Here is a 16760-nt window from a genome sequence, read left to right as displayed (position 1 = left end):
GTACAATCTAGTGTTAACATTTAATGTTTGCTAGAATGATAATAATGTGGAGGTTTTATGTATTTGAACATGAAGCCATTTGATACTGCGTAAAATGTAAATGCAATGTGCTAGCCAATATATCCAAGATAGTGCAAATTGAATTCAGTATTGAATCAGTACCTTAACTGGACCAATGCGTGGCCTTATATCCAACGTATATTTGGCTAACTTAGGCCTATGGTAGGCCCATCACTAGCACTATGTCTACCCCTCGTCAAGTCATATAGTATGGATATATGTCTTCATGCTTCTATCTTCAACAAGGACATGGAAGGACACTACATAGATAGAATGGGCAAGAATGGGCAGCATAGCAGCATAGTAGTGATTCCTTTGAGGAGATGGTAGCAAGGGTAGAGGAGGAAGAGAGTTCCAATGGCACAGAATCCACAGATTAAGATGCAAATAGTGATAGTAAACTTGGTAGAGAGAGTAGTGAGCACTGAGTAGTTTCAAATTATGATTTGTTATCACTCATGCTACTCATTTTTTCAACTTTAAAGTTTGAGCTTAGAACTCGTCACTTTGGGAACTTATTATTTCATATGTCTATTTTGGGAACTTATATTTACTTGACATTTTGAAAAGTAATGACTCATATATCTAGATTCAAATTTCAATGAATCAATGATGTTCATATATCTAGATGCTAGAATCCAATGTCCAATGTCAATATGCTTTTAAGTTTTGACTCCATAAATATTAATTGGTCTAAATTTGAAACTTGAGAAAGGAGACTTGAATTTTGAATGTGTTTGTGTTTTGGATTACCTAGACACAGGGTGTCTTGACTAAGGACTTGACACTTGTATTTCTCTTTGTTCACTCTAAACTTGTATATAACATGTCTTATCTGCCTCTATCCTTATATATATCAGGTATCATTTCGAAACCTATCCGTTTCGTCCGAAGATTCGAAACGAAACGAAACAAAACCTGTCGAAACCTCGAAACAACGAAACGTTTCTTGTGACTATGGTGTGATTGAGTAAATATAGGAGTGTGGTGTGTGATTGAAGATTCTAGGAGACATGGTGGTCTTCCTAATTGAGATGATTGTGGATCTAGATTCCACCTACTCTTAGCCAATTGCCTATATGTACTCCATTCTATGAATGAATCAATTGCTCATTGCCTTCATACTTATGCCATTGTCTCTACCTCTTGTCTACCTCCATCATGCTTCCATGCTAGCAACACCATGTGGTATCAGAGCCTTTCCACCCTCCTTGAGTCTCCACCCACGTCCTAGTGCCACCTCTTCCGTGTCTATCCCATTTTCCCCAATTCTGCTAGAATCTTGCAACTTTGCTTTCTCCACATCTATCCGTTAACTTTCAAAATCCTTCCGGATGCAGCTTCCCCACACTAGGGCGCATCTTTCCACCGTTGGGATCGACGGAATTGTACTCTGAGGTACCGTGCCGCCCTGTTCTTTGGTCACCGAACTTCCTCAAAATTCCGCCTCTACAGTCACAATTTCTACCTGCCCTATTAGCCACACTTGGACAACACTTACAACTAGTAGCTGCCGAAATTTGAGCTCAATCCGACCATAGACGAGGGAGATATCACTGTTTCTTTGGCTGACTTTCTTGATGTAATGCCGGATTACTGTGCACACGCCCATCCTTTGTGCTACTAGTAGGCCTCAGCAAGGGCTTTCAGTTCCAGCCAAAAGCCCCTTGGTTGCTGCTCAGGATAGGTCTAATTTGATCCTCCAGTCTCTGTCTGCTCGATTTGGGGGTTTCTCTCAAATCTCCTTGTGTTTGCAAAAGTCGATAATACACCTGAGGAAGGCTGGGAAATCTGATGAAGAGTGACATTGTCCAGTTGTCCTCCTCGATAGGATCAAACCCGAATGAAAAAGGGGTAAAATAAATCCTCCCGGAGCTCAGTGCTAACGGGCTAGCTTGAAGCACTGTACCTGCTACTTCCGAGGAGTCGAAAACCATCTGGAAGAAACCTTGCCTAAGTAGACGAACATCTGTGAGGTGCCCTGCGAGGTCTCCAAGGGAAACACACAATCATTGTTGCAAGAGGGTAGTGCACACTTTATGCCACATATCTTCTGTCGAGAATTGCAACGATGGTCACCTTCATGGTGACCCTTAAGGAGCAAGTCTTACTGCAGTTGGACGCCTTCGCAGAGAGTACACAAGGTTTGCCGCAGGTGTGCTTCCGGCGCTTGCAATCGTGGGTTCCATCATGCCCAGCAGGGTCATTGCATGCGAGTACCATCCAGCCATGATCAAGCTGGTCAAACATCTGCTCTTTATATTCCTCAACACAAAAGGTGCATTCTTCTCTACAATTGTGGCTTCCTAGGCAAGAGTGACCAGAGGTATGCCCTTTCTCTAGGATGCATTTCAAAAAGCAGCTCTGGAATTTGCAAGAACAGAGGACAAGCTTGTTTTTCATCTCAGATAGTCAGGCAAGTATTTCCAGCTGTAGCTTCTGGAGATCACTATCTTCTGGAAAATCTTAAGTATTCACTTGTAACCATGCAAGCACCCTATTTCTCCTCATCTCAACCACACCAGCTAGGAAACTTACATGCGATGATAACCAACTCTCATCAGTTCCTTTGTGTTGGAAAACTCTGGCAAATGCCTCCTTCAAGGGGCTCAGTATAACTCCCACGGCCTCATTCGATTCTGCTAAAGCTCCAGACCCGCATCCGTAATTGTCAGAGTCTGACCTGCTACATGAGAAACTCCAAGCCTTGGACACATATAAATGTGCAAGTCTGACTTATCTTTAGCTACCACAAACTGTAACACTTGTCCTCCCTTGAGTAGCACTACCTTGCTGAGAACCTCCTGGCTTGGGCCAAGAACCGCTAACTCCAATGGCTTGCTGCAGGAAGGAACCACTGCATGACTTGATGTTTGGCCATTCATTAGTTGGTCCAAGTCTCTCTTATCTGCTATCAACTCAACAGTTGTCCATGTGACCATTTCTTTTTGAATCTCTTCAATGTCATAGTTTAGAGTGGTGGATGATGAACTACCCCATGGGATCCATGTAGAAAAATCGGAGAAACCTTTATTTGAGAAGCCTTTCAATCTCACTCTCAACCTGCCCTCCTGAGACTGCGTCGAGACTTGAGATTGACACCTGCTGCTTCATTGCTTGTAGCAAGCTGGAAAATTCCTTTTCTGCAGCCTCATCCCTGAGCGATCTCTCCATCTTGCTACCAATGAGTGCGCGTATGTCTTGCTTTACCATGGTTCTTATCACATCCAACAGTCCATCCTGTACAAGGCCCATGCTGCGGACATGATCTTATTGTGCATAGATGCAGGCGATGGATCTGAGGGGGGGGTTCATGAGGTGCTCTATTATCAAGGAAAAGCCTTCATCTTTGATGTCCTTTTCAAAGTTAGCTTTAGACCATGTCTTCACACCTGAGGTTAGAAGAGTTGTGACCAACTTCTCACTCAATGTAAGTTTAGCACCAAGCTTTTCCACTAAATAGCTGGCTGCCATCACTTGTTTCTCCAAGGACGGAGGCAATCTTTTATCCAAGAGCCCATCCATCCACTTTCAGTGCCACTTTGCTTCATGCAAACGGACCCTAAAGTTTTGGCATGCTATTGTTACCATGACCTTATTCTCCACACCCGTGAAGATAACTGGTTCTGCTCTACCCTCACTAGAGGCTTGGCCAGGCTTTGGACTGAAGTATACAGTGTACGTCACTTCTTTCCTCTGCTCCTGTATTTCCACCCGGCATTGCCTTAATTGTGACCTGCTGCATGAAGCAAATGGGTTTTGCAGTGTTGTTACCAGCAACCAAAAACACATCATAGGAATGACTTCCATCAAGGCTGAGACTCTACAGGTTAGCACTACTAAACAACAATCTACCATGCTGCATACCAGGTTCACCTGACCAGATGCTACAAAGCTCCTCCTCCAACTTCGAGAGTTCTAGTAATAAACAGGCGCACCATAGTCACAATCCACCTTGTTGGCATTGCAACACAGATCATTTACTTTCAGCTCCTGATCATTTCCATCAACAGCTTCTTTACCAGCAATGTTTGGACCCTCTGAACAATGGTCATTTGCTTTCAGCTATTGTTCATGTACATCACCAGCTCCTTTACCAGATATATTTGGACTATCTAATGCGTTGTGAAGCACACTACCTGCACCATTATCACTATCCACCTCGACCGCGGACAGCGACCATTTGCTTTCAGCTCTTGATCATTTCCATCATCAGTTCCTTTGCAGGTAATATTTGGACCATCCAATCCATTACGAAGCACATTTTCTTCCCAGGGACGTCTTTCTAACAAGTAATGTGGCAGCACACGCTTGAATACATCTGAATCATACTATTTAAATCGTTTTGCTTGGATTTTCTGGCATCCAGACAATGCTTCCAAGCCTCTTTGGCTTCATTGTACTCTCTCTCCAGATCTTCTTTGCACATGACCCGCAAGAGATTGACAAAATCATCATCTGGCAAGGCAGTGCACTCCACAAAATGAGAGGTGAACAACAAATTCAAGACAGGTTGAGCATCAATGGAATGATAGACTGCTTCTGCTTTAGTGTTGGTGACCACCTTAGCTGGAATGTGCATGCAGACAAGCAGGGCAGTTCTGTGGTGGCCTTGGGAGAGCATAAAGCCCACCAGTTGGTGGTGCTCATGATCACCGGCAGCACTGGCAGCTATTTGGGAGGGCATGAGTTCATGGAGGAGCATAGGGATGAAGAAGCACTTGAGGTCATCTTCTGATTCCTTGCGGAGAGAGATTTGCAACCTTTGGGTTCTCTGCTTTCAGCTGGGGATGCTCGAGCTGCTGGACTGAGATGTAAGTGAGGGGCTTATGTTTGCACCCTGCACGCATGCACACACACAGCTGCAAAGCTCCATCAGATATCTCACAAAGTTGCAAGCCACATCCTTCCTGCTGGCTTCGTGCTCAACCATCTGTTTGTTCCCAGGCCAGTAAAACAAGCAAATTTGATTCTTTTGAGGTGCACATGCAGCGTACAGGCCAGGCTTAAGGGCATCTGCATTCATGCTTTCCAAGACCCTTCGAGGTAGCAAGCCCTCTTCTTTGAGTAACTGAGTGCATTGAAGCCAAGCTTGGCAAGCTTCCCTTGTTTATCAAGGGTTGCCGATCCTGGCAAGAGCGTGTTACAGAGAGCTGCGATTTGCCCCTCAGGGATGAGCACTTTGTCTACAAAGGATAGGTCCTGCTTGAGATGATTTCTATCAAGCAAAAGATGGTAGGGGGTTGGCTGGTTAAGCTTGCAGCGCCTCCATTCTCCACAGGAGTAGGCATGGTGTGCCTGCGAGGGGCAATTGGGGTGCTCTTGGGGGTAGCAGAGGGAGCTGCATTTGTAGTGGCAAGACGAGGAAGGGCATCGACCTCTGGTAATGTTGACGGAGGGTTGGAAGGAGCTGGTTTCATTAATGGATTCATAAGCTTCCACATACAAAAAATACCAATAAATAGAAATAAGTCTCTAAGTAATTCCAAAATTAACTAGAGTCGAACTCTGAAATAGTTGGTATGTAACATTCACTCCCTCTTAACAAACGAGATGTTCTCATCTCGAGAGCAAACTGCAATAGTTCTAAATAAACTCGTTTAATCAAGAAGAGACCCAATGACTGTAAGAAGGGTTCCTTAACAATCCAGTTGTAAGAAAATATGCTTCAACTAAACTTTTAGAGTCTAGTAAGATTACAACTAGCAAAACCTCAGTGTTAAAATACTACCAGACCTTCACCATGGTTGTAATTTAAGTTAATAGTATATTGAACTTTAGCATGCACCCAATTATTTTTTAAAAAAAATTGCAAAGATGGAGATGTGGATACACTCACTCAATTTAACAACCATATAGAACTCAAGACCTTTAGTTTGAGCCTTTATAGGTACTTTCAAGGAAAGTGAAGTACAACTCAATTAACTTTAATTAGAATTCAGGTCTCCTTCCTTGCATAACCAGAAATCCTATAGACAGTTACACACTAATACCAAAAGTACTAGACAGTCTCATGAAACTTCCCATTCTCAAAACAAAATCAAGTAACTCTCTTAACATAGCCCTTAACGCCTGACTCTAATTGATGAGGTCCAAAACCTTACACAAGTATATTGTCCTGGCCCCACATTCAACAAAATCACATTAGGCACAGCCTTCTCTGTTAGAGAAGACCCAACAGAGGGTACACGCAGCGGAAGACTGATAGTAATGCCCAAGAGCTCACACAGTGTGCGATGTGGGTGTGGAATCACAAACTTCTTTACTTAAGTGCATACAATAGGTGTGCAGACTCATTAATAGACAATGAACCAACCAGATAGAGAAACCACCAAAATATATATTTCCGTCCACAACTATGGACACAATACAAGAGAGACAGATCCAGAGTCCCACCAATGGTGTGGTCCTCTGATCTTACCACAAAGTCCTCCTATCTGCCGGCTATCTCTAGACTCGAGCCCGCGTGCTCCACCTCGAGCGTAAGTAAACTTTCCGTCTAGAATGATCCTCTCCACCTTGCTGTCTGGAAACCAGCCTAGGTGGGCAGCCTCCTGCAAGCTAAGTCTGCAGCACAAGGTACTTCTTTCTCCTCCTGACTGTAGGCCCAAAGGTAGCCCTGCTGCTGCTCCTTCTGCTGGTGGAATTGCTGCTTCAGATGATGTTGTGATCTCAGCACCTTGCTGTCCTAGATGACAGCCAAGGTCCCAGCCCTTTCCTGGCTAAGTCTGCAGCCCTTCAAGCACCTCTCTATCCTCCTGAATGTAGGTCCAGAGGGTGGCTGCTTGGGTGGCTGCCTGCTGCTCCTTTCTGCTCTGGATCTGCTGGAAGCTGGATGATGAAATGAGGCCCAGGGCCTCCCTCTTATAGGCCCCAAGGGGGCTGAAAAAAACCGACCAGCCTGGTACAGACTGGTCGACCAGCCTGGTACAGACTGGCCGACCAGACTGGCCGACCAGTCTGTGGCTGGTCCAGCCCTATAAGGCACACAACCCAGGCCTTTTATGGCCCAAACTTCCAAGGCCTTTGGCCCTCCATTCAAGGCAGGTATCCAGCCTATAAAAGGCCTGCCTCCTGCCCACTGACAGCCACTTTTCCTGCTGCAGATCTGGGCCTGCACTCCCTACAATGTCTGTGCCTCTGCCAGGTCCTCTTCCCGGCCACGTGTTCTGCGCCGTACGGGTTCCTTGTGCTGGCTACTGCTTCGCCTTTTTGCTACTGCAGATCCATCCTAGCTCCAAGTACCCACCATCTCTTTGATTCTTGCCCACATGACATCCAATCAGATGCCCATGTGACAGACACTCAAACCCTAGGTTCACCCCCCCCATGCTCTCCTCATATGGGGGCTTACAGATGGGGAGGTGACCTTTCCAACACCCCCTCTCACCGACACATCTCAGTCCAATGCCAACACGTCGATGAAGATGCTCCAGTAACTCCCTGGTCGTAGTCCTCTGGAACCTTTCGGTGTCAAAATCTTTTCCTCGCTTTGCATCCAGTGGCTCCTGCTCCACCAGGTCCGGTTCCGCTTCCGCACACCATCCTGGTACACAGGTCCATCTCTGGTAGCACCTCCTGGTACCACCTCCTTCAGTCGCATTCCCGCCTCTGAACTCGAGCAACCAAGCCGTCACGATCTTCCAGTCGTCCCCCTCATAATGAGTGAACAACCTGGAGTCTTCCAGGCACCATGCTCTGAGGGTCTGTTTCAACCCGTCCTTTCTTTGGCAAGGTCTGCAACCAATGAATATTTCCAGATAACCTGGACTATGAACTCTCGCTGAGTTCTCAAGCAGGTACTCTTCTGGCTTCAGTACTCTTTGTCCACCACCTTCTAGCAATCTGCGTCCAAGATTTGAAGAAGCACCAATACTTCCCCTTCTGCCTTCGAAGAAGGCCAATTCCTTCCAATCTCTTGTCACCTGAGACAAATGAAGAGCAGAATCTCTCCACAGCATGCTATAAAGACTCAAATGCAGAATATCAAATACATACCAGACTGTTGTACTGCCTGAATGTTCGCTCTGAAAGCAAACCCTGTACCTCAATGAGGCACCTGCCAAGATCCTGTGTAATACTGTACTGTCCCCTTCTGAAGTCCAGCATCCATCTAACCATGAGACCCCACGGCTTTCCATGGAATCTACCCTCGTGTCAGTGTCAACAGTCACGCACCTGGAAGGTACCAAGCGCTCCATACTGTCCTTCACCTTCACAAAGGCATCTAACTCCTCGTCGACCCACGTCTCTATGTCAGACATCCTTACTGTGACTTCTGGATCAACATATCTGACCTCGGTAATACTCGGTGATGTCACCAGGAACAATTCTTCAATTACCACATTTGCTTTGGTTTTTCCCTCTGAATCTGAGTCAGACTCCTTTTTCAGATCCGCCTTTTTCTTTCTGCAATCCTTTGCAAAATGTCCGGGCGTATCACAATAGAAACACTTCTTCTTGTGCTTCCTCTTTGAAGTCCCCTCGTCGTCAGAGTCGTCTTTATTGGACTTGCCACCGTTAGGCTTGCCCTTTCCTTTGCTAACAGAATCCTTTGCCAGCATTGCCTTGTCATCTTTGTCCTCGTTGTAGAGCTTCTCCCGAGCTTCCTCTTGTAGCAGTAAGAGACACAACTCCTCAAATGTCAGAGGTTTGGTCCTCTGTCCTGCTGTCACAGCCGTAACAAAGCTCTTGAAACTCCGAGGCAATCTCCTCAGTACCATCAAGGCCAGATGGCATGAGTCTGTCTTCTAACCAATTGCTGCCAGCTGATCCCGCACCACCTTGACCTTCGTCAAATGGCTATGTACCGTATCGCCTTCTTCCATATCAAGATTGTAGAGTTGATGCTGAAGAAGCACGATCCGGGAGGTATTATCTGTCTCGTACAGATCCTTCAGGGTGACCCACGCCTCTACTGACGTCTCGGCCAACTGGATATGCGGAAGAACGATGTCCGCCGTAGTCCCTATGATTATTGCCAGGGCATGGGCATCTCTTTCTTCCCAAGCTTCAAGCTCTTCTCTGTCTACTGCCATGAGTACCTTCCCTTTACTGTCCACCATGTCTTCCGGCTTCGACTTCTCTCCCGTGGTCAGCTTCCACAACTTCCGAGCCACTAAATGACTCCAGATCTTCACTTTCCAGATCGGGTAATTAGTCCCGTCCAGGTTCCCAGACTCTCCAAAGTTAGGGATAGTGAAAGAGAGAAAACTGGAGGAGGAGGAAGGGAAAGCAGGGGCTGAAGAGGCTGTAGATGTCGACATCTCTGCTGTATATACCACTCAGCAAAGTCAACCAAACTCAATTTCAGTAAACCAGAACTCTGAACGCACCTGACTGAACCTAAGTCACCCTCCTCCCAAGGGCACAATCCTCCAGTCGTGGAAGTCGATTCCCTAGAGCTTCTGAATCAGGGTCGTCCTTCAGCAAGGTCCCTGCCTTCAGGCTCCCACACCTGTGAGCCTCCTACTTGGGCTCTGATACCATGTTAGAGAAGACCCAACAGAGGGTACACGCAGCGGAAGACTGATAGTAATGCCCAGGAGCTCACACAGTGTGCGATGTGGGTGTGGAATCACAAACTTCTTTACTTATGTGCATACAATAGGTGTGTAGACTCATCAATAGACAATGAACCAACCAGATAGAGAAACCACCAAAATATATATTTCCGTCCACAACTATGGACACAATACAAGAGAGACAGATCCAGAGTCCCACCAATGGTGTGGTCCTCTGATCTTCCACAAAGTCCTTCTCCTATCTGCCGGCTATCTCTAGACTCGAGCCCGCGTGCTCCACCTCGAGCGTAAGTAAACTTTCCGTCTAGAATGATCCTCTCCACCTTGCTGTCTGGAAACCAGCCTAGGTGGGCAGCCTCCTGCAAGCTAAGTCTGCAGCACAAGGTACTTCTTTCTCCTCCTGACTGTAGGCCCAAAGGTAGCCCTACTGCTGCTCCTTCTGCTGGTGGAATTGCTGCTTCAGATGATGTTGTGATCTCAGCACCTTGCTGTCCTAGATGACAGCCAAGGTCCCAGCCCTTTCCTGGCTAAGTCTGCAGCCCTTCAAGCACCTCTCTATCCTCCTGAATGTAGGTCCAGAGGGTGGCTGCCTGCTGCTCCTTTCTGCTCTAGATCTGCTGGAAGCTGGATGATGAAATGAGGCCCAAGGCCTCCCTTTTATAGGCCCCAAGGGGGCTGAAAAAAACCAACCAGCCTGGTACAGACTGGCCGACCAGTCTGTGGCTGGTCCAGCCCTATAAGGCACACAACCCAGGCCTTTTATGGCCCAAACTTCCAGGGCCTTTGGCCCTCCATTCAAGGCAGGTATCCAGCCTATAAAAGGCCTGCCTCCTGCCCACTGACAGCCACTTTTCCTGCTGCAGATCTGGGCCTGCACTCCCTGCAATGTCTGTGCCTCTGCCAGGCCCTCTTCCCGGCCACGTGTCCTGCGCCGTACGGGTTCCTTGTGCTGGCTACTGCTTCGCCTTTTTGCTACTGCAGATCCATCCTAGCTCCAGGTACCCACCATCTCTTTGATTCTTGCCCACATGACATCCAATCAGATGCCCATGTGACAGACACTCAAACCCTAGGTTCACCCCCCCCATGCTCTCCTCATATGGGGGCTTACAGATGGGGAGGTGACCTTTCCAACATTCTCGTGAAGAAAGACTCTTTTCTACCCTTTCTTTTTCCCGGAGCATCTGCTGCCTCCTCTGGATACACATCGTGCATTATCCTTCGTAGTGCAGTCAACTCTAACACCTCAACATTCTCTGCCTTCAAAATGCTCATGGGCTCTGGTGATTCTCTAAGCACTAATTGGAGCAGTTCCATATATTCATCTGGGCACTGGACTTCATCCAAACTCTCCACTGTAAACGTGACGACATCAACTGTCTCTTTTACCAACTGTGTCTTCATTTCTTTCTTGGATCTTTTTCTTTTTTGAGGAGAATCTTTTGGTGCTTCTATCGTCTACCCCACATGCAACAAAATCAAAACATTAGGCACGGCCTTCCCCTCAAGAAAGACTCTTCGCTAATAAGTGTGCATGTCCTCTAGGGTGCCTAATGAATTAACCACATTTTTCCTGTTTCTGACTTGGATTGCTATGCAACCTATGCAGCTGTCATCACCAATATCATATTCTCCCTTATGATTAGGCAACACAAGAGGTATGATGAGATCATATGCCTCCTGCCCTTTGTTGCATATCATGGCCCCACAATTCCTTATAAAAGTCTTGAGAACGTCAATTGAAGGGTATCCACCATAAAAGCAATAAAATGCATTGAAAAACACACGTGCTTTTTTCAGATGGCCTGACTGTGTGAACCCCTTCCAGTTCCTCAAGAAAGATTGAAGAAACTCTTCCAACCCTTGAGGAGTAGAGAAATCATTCCGGTTCTGTAAACTGTCCATGGCATTAAGTAGTAAAAACCATGCTACTAGCTCTCCTCTTTCTCCTGCACTTGCAATGCCGTTCAGGAGTAGAGAGTTTAAATGTCAAAGTTGTGTAGTAACCAAGTCTTCACTGTGCAGAACCTGTGCTGCTGCTTCAGCTAAAACAGGTTCAGGTAGCGCATGGGTAAGCACATAATCTCTAGCTGCTGATGTATGCAGACAGATGCGCATATGTGATGCAACCAGCTCTTGAGCAACCATTGACTGTGGGCAAACATCCACACCTATTCAACGGCCAAGAAACACTAATGACATATCTCGAGACTTCAGCTTTTCTTGCCCCTGCCCTGACTTTACTTCTAGCCCTCCAAGAAGCTTGACTTTTGCCAGATTTACCAATTCTTGTGTATTGTGACCTTCCAGAAAAGCAGACCACAATGGCCTGCCACAAACGAGAAAACGTTCTGGTTCTGCAGCCTCGTTCAGAGTGGTGGGTTGTAATGTAGCAAGTATATTAAACGTGGGCATTCTTGAGACCGATCCTCACTTTAGCACTTGGGTCCTCCCTATTCACAGGGGTAAAATTGCTCACCCTTGCAGTTGTATCAATAAACAACACAAACGATCCCATGCGTTGAGCTGCTTTAACCTTGAGAGGCAGCTCTGCGCAGGCTCTTCTAAAAACAATAAAGCTTCTCTCATCTGTACCATGGGCTTGAGTAAGAAGCTCCCTGGCTTCGTCTATCACGAACAAAAACTGAACACCAGATTTTTTGAGGGACTTTTCGAATTTGTTCCAAACAGCAGAACACGCAAGCTTCATCTCGTCCGAAGAGCACTCTGGTCGCTCTAAAAGTCTGTCTAGTATGCCACCATAGTCCTTGGTCTGCTGTCTGTGAAACAGCTCGGCTCTATCTGGAAACGTTTCTTCGTTGGCCAACCAATCAAAGCAGGCCCGGAAGATGGCGAAAGCCTGCTCAACTTTGGTCATCGTCACAAGTGCTGTCTCAATTGTGGGTGCGAGGGAGGGTACCCTGTAGATGTGGGTTGAAGCAACGAGAAATAGAATACCACCATACCGCTACCACCATGTGCAACCTCTTTCATTGCCCTAGACTTTCCCCAGCCGCTAGACTGGACTATTGGAGCGCATGAGGCATACCAGGTCTTGGTATCTTGAGCCCAGTTTATGAAACACCGATCAATATACTGCTGAACATAGGAGACAACGAAGCCTTCTGGGTCCTCATATTGTCTGTCGAAGGCCTTTTCGAGAAGATCCAGCTCGGTTGGAGAAAGACCCTGGGCGGGAGCGTCGGCTTTAGCATCGTCAATGGCAAACAAGCGCTCTATGATCCGTTGCATCCATTCTTCTCTGTTCTGTGCCTCAAAGATATGCTGTAACGTCTGTGGAGGAAAAGTAAGAACTCTGTCCATCAAAATATTGAAGCTTTCCTCAGAGAGGGTGACCCGACTGGCGATCACAGCACTATATATTCGATAACGACGGAGACGGTCCGAAGTCAGAATCTCCGAAGGATCAAAGGCAACGGTGTGCTTGCACTTGTCCCAGCCCTCCTGTAAGCGCTGCCGGTCGTCGCCCATGCTTTTTCAGAAGAGGCTCCGTTGCTGGGAGCCAACAGTTAGAGAGCTGAACACAACCATGCATAGATCGTTGGAGGTGTGCAAATGAGTTGTTGCCTTATGTTAGTTTGTGGAGGATTTTTTGCCAGTGGTGGCTTGTAAATATTTTTCTAGGACTTTCCATTTCGAATATTGTCAACAAACATCGAATGCCATCCTTGAAGACTATAGTATTCTTCTTGGTCGATTTTGTGTGATAGATCATAGACCCACTTGGTCCATTGTCCATGCCGATTCTGTCCATAGATGCTCCAATTCAAAGAGTTATGCCTTCTTTACAGGGAGTAAAGAAGCCTTCTTTACAGGGAGTAAAGAAGCCTTCTTTACTCCCTGTAAAGAAAGCATAACTCCCTGAATTGGAGCGTCTCCTTCTTTACAGGAAGTAAAGAATCCTTCTTCACTCCCTGTAAAGAAGGCATAACTCCCTGAATTGGAGCGTCTCCTTCTTTACAGGGAGTAAAGAAGAAGGCATAACTCCTTGAATTGGAGCGTCTATGGACAGAATTGGAATGGACAATGGACCAAGTGGGTCTATGATCTATCACACAAAATCGACCAAGAAGAATACTATAGTCTTCAAGGATGGCATTCGATGTTTGTTGACAATATTCGAAACGGAAAGTCATAGAAAAATATTTGCAAGCCACCACTAGCAAAAAATCCTCCACAAACTCTAACTTGCGTATTGGGGGACTTCAAGAGCATAACAACATAACTCCCTGTAATGGTTCATGGGGTCCTTCGTGCTGTAGTTGTTGTAATGTATAACCTTTTTGGCATCTTCATGTCCTTGTTTTGTTTCCAAGGAAAGAGAACTCACTCACGTACTCTGCCACAACCAAGCTAGAGGATTGTTTAATATACTTTTTTATTATGCCATCGAAGAAGATATCTTGGCTGTTAGGGTCCATTTTCTCTAGCTGCCAACTGTGCTTAAGTAGCAATGTTCGATCTTCTGGAGGGTTAGTGTGCATGAACTCCTTGGTGTTGCTTGTCAAGGGTAAGGACAAACATAGGTACATTGCTTGTTGTGCACTGATGTGTTGAGTATTGAGAATCACATTGTTGAACTTGTGTACTATTTCATTGGCAAGTATTTTCCCATTGAGTGTTTTGTTCAAAGCTTTTTTAACCACCTCTACGGTGGCCTTATCAGCCTTAGTGATGTACGACGTACAGTAAGCTGCATCTTCATGTGGGACCAGAATAAATTGGACGTTTGTATTTGCTCCCCATAGTTTTGACAATTTTGGGTTGAAGTCACTAGTGTGTGAGTCCTTGGGATGCCTTTTTAAGCAAAATTTCCATTGTTTGATCATTGAGAGTAGGGCTAATAGTTGTAATTTTTCTATGAATGATTCAAAGTCAAGTTCCAAAGTGGATGTATTTTGATAATCCTCTCGAAGTTCTGTTTATCCTTTTGATCTCGAAGTTCTTGCTCTAGTGGAAGTAATATTTGTGTGGTTCACATAAGAGCCCTTGGAAAATCCAAATCTACATCCTTTGCCACGTTTATTGCAAGTTTTAAGGTGTTTGTGCATCTAAAGGTACTGCCTCGGCAAGTCCAGTAGTGAAAGGCTTGTTGTTATGTATGTCAATGAATCTAATCACCTCTTCTTCAGAAGAATGTCCATAAGCTGGTGCATTGTTGAACCACAGCAAGCCATGGTCATGCTGGCTGCCTCTGTTCAATTGAGAATGTGATGAAGAATGAAGGAGGCCCCAGTTGCCTTAACATTACAAACCAATTTTTCTTGAGCTTGTGCTTATGGTCCAATGAGGTTCTTAGGCAAGTGAAGTCACTATATCCAACGTTTGACTGCAATAATTTTTCAATGTTGCATCTACAATTGCATCTCTAGCATGCAGTTCTTTGTCTTTAAGTTGTCCTTTTCTCATTCTCACCAACGTAGAGAAAAGACCTGATAGACCATGATTTTCACTCTTATCCTTTTTGGTGAGCTCCCATTGGGTGACTTTTTCATATGATGTGTGCGGGCGGATCTGGTAATCTCTTGTGTTTCTATAGAATATGTTTGGGAAGGCTATTAACCGTAGGAACTCACCCTTAGTATTTTAGGGCATATACACATAGTAAGATGTCAAAGGGTGTGTGTGTGAGGGTTGTCTCTCTCGACATCCTCTTGCAGTTGCATTGTGCAATGGCTATGGTAATGCAATGACTACGATTATGGTAGTAATTCCTGTGTGTTCTTTGCAAGTGTGTGTGTTTAGATTAAAAACTCCCATCAATAATTGAGCCATACAATTAATTTCATCAATTGGATAAAAAGTTTTTTTTAAAGGGAAACATATGAGGAAAAAATGACACCTAAGTTGAAAAATGCAATAACCAAAGTTTGCAAAAAAAAATCACCAAAATCAAGAATTTTCAATAATATTGAGTTGGACAAACACGATATTGAAAAAAGATGTCGAATCCTCAGGCAATCCATGTTCCGAGGTCAGGGTCCACTTACCTGCCACCATCCAAACAAACTAGATGTTAGAACATCATAGTTACGATTGGGTAGACAGGTAATGCCTGTTTTTCCTAGCTTATTATCGCTTTACCTAGGAACATCGACAACCATATCGATTCTTAGATTATGAGTAGATTATATATATATATAATGTTTAAGTCACAAGTGGACTAAGGATCAAATGAGTGCATGGGTTGAGAAGGGATTAGTGAAGGTATGGGAGGATTAGTGTGCTTGATCTGTGGGTTGATTAAAAAGATACTGTAAAGGAGAGATGTCATGGGGGGTTACAGAAAAGAATAATTCATAGTTGCGGAAGTATACATGTGTGTGTGTGTGTGTGCGTGCGTGCGTGCATGTGTGCGTGTGTGTGTGTGTGTGTAAAGAAATAAGTGATTCTGTGAGATACATTTACTAATCAAAATTTGTGTGTGTATGTGGCCCACCCCTAACCCAGAGGGTAAGACCACATGGTGGGGAGTAAGCCCACCACATGGAACTTACTCCCCACCTACTGATAATAAGTGAATAAAGTAAATCTGTATCATAAGTGTCAAAATAAAAAAAAATGATGCCAATAGTAAATGTGTAAACCACTTCTGCAAAATAGATATAAAGGTTAGTAAAAACTAAGGCAGATAAAAAAATGACTAGGGATTTTCCATGCTAAAAAATTATCCAATAGATGTGAATTAATTGTATGGCACTAGCCTGACCAAAGGCTAGCTTGGAAATCAAAGTGTATGTCCAGATTAAAAAGTCCCATCAATAATTGAGCCATACAATTAATTCCATCAATTGGATTTATTTTTTTTTTTAAAGGGAAACATATGAGGAAAAAATGCTTAAGACACCTAAGTTGAAAAATGCAATAACCAAAGTTTACAAAAAAAAAACACCAAAATTAAGAATTTTCAATAATATTGAGTTTGACAAACATGATATTGAAAAAAGATGTAATCTTCAGGCAGTCCACCTTCCGAGGTCAGCGCCACTTACGTGCCACCATCCAAACAAACTAGATGTTTCTAAACATCATAGTTACGATTGGGTAGACAAGTAATGCCTATTTTCCCCAGCTTGTTATCGCTTTACCTAGGAACATAGACAACCATATGGATTCTTATATTATATGTATATATATAATTTTTAAGTCACAAGT

The 16760-nt window shown here is 44.8% G+C and overlaps 1 pseudogene across 1 annotated transcript; it reads right to left on the bottom strand.

Annotated features, from left to right (window-relative positions):
* Nucleotides 1-6119: 6119 nt before the first annotated feature.
* LOC147893057 (uncharacterized) lies at nt 6120-13166 on the bottom strand (annotated as a pseudogene). Its single transcript, XR_015542310.1, has 2 exons — nt 10720-13166; nt 6120-6215 (listed from the first exon to the last, which is right to left on the bottom strand). The product of XR_015542310.1 is annotated as an uncharacterized LOC147893057 (transcript).
* Nucleotides 13167-16760: the final 3594 nt, after the last annotated feature.

The sequence above is a fragment of the Dipteris shenzhenensis genome, chromosome 16 (assembly GCF_047967505.1).
Source record: "Dipteris shenzhenensis isolate YYH24624 ecotype China chromosome 16, Dip_SZ_1.0, whole genome shotgun sequence".
NCBI classification, from domain to species: Eukaryota; Viridiplantae; Streptophyta; class Polypodiopsida; order Gleicheniales; family Dipteridaceae; genus Dipteris; species Dipteris shenzhenensis.
This window is presented reverse-complemented; position numbering and strand designations above follow the sequence as displayed.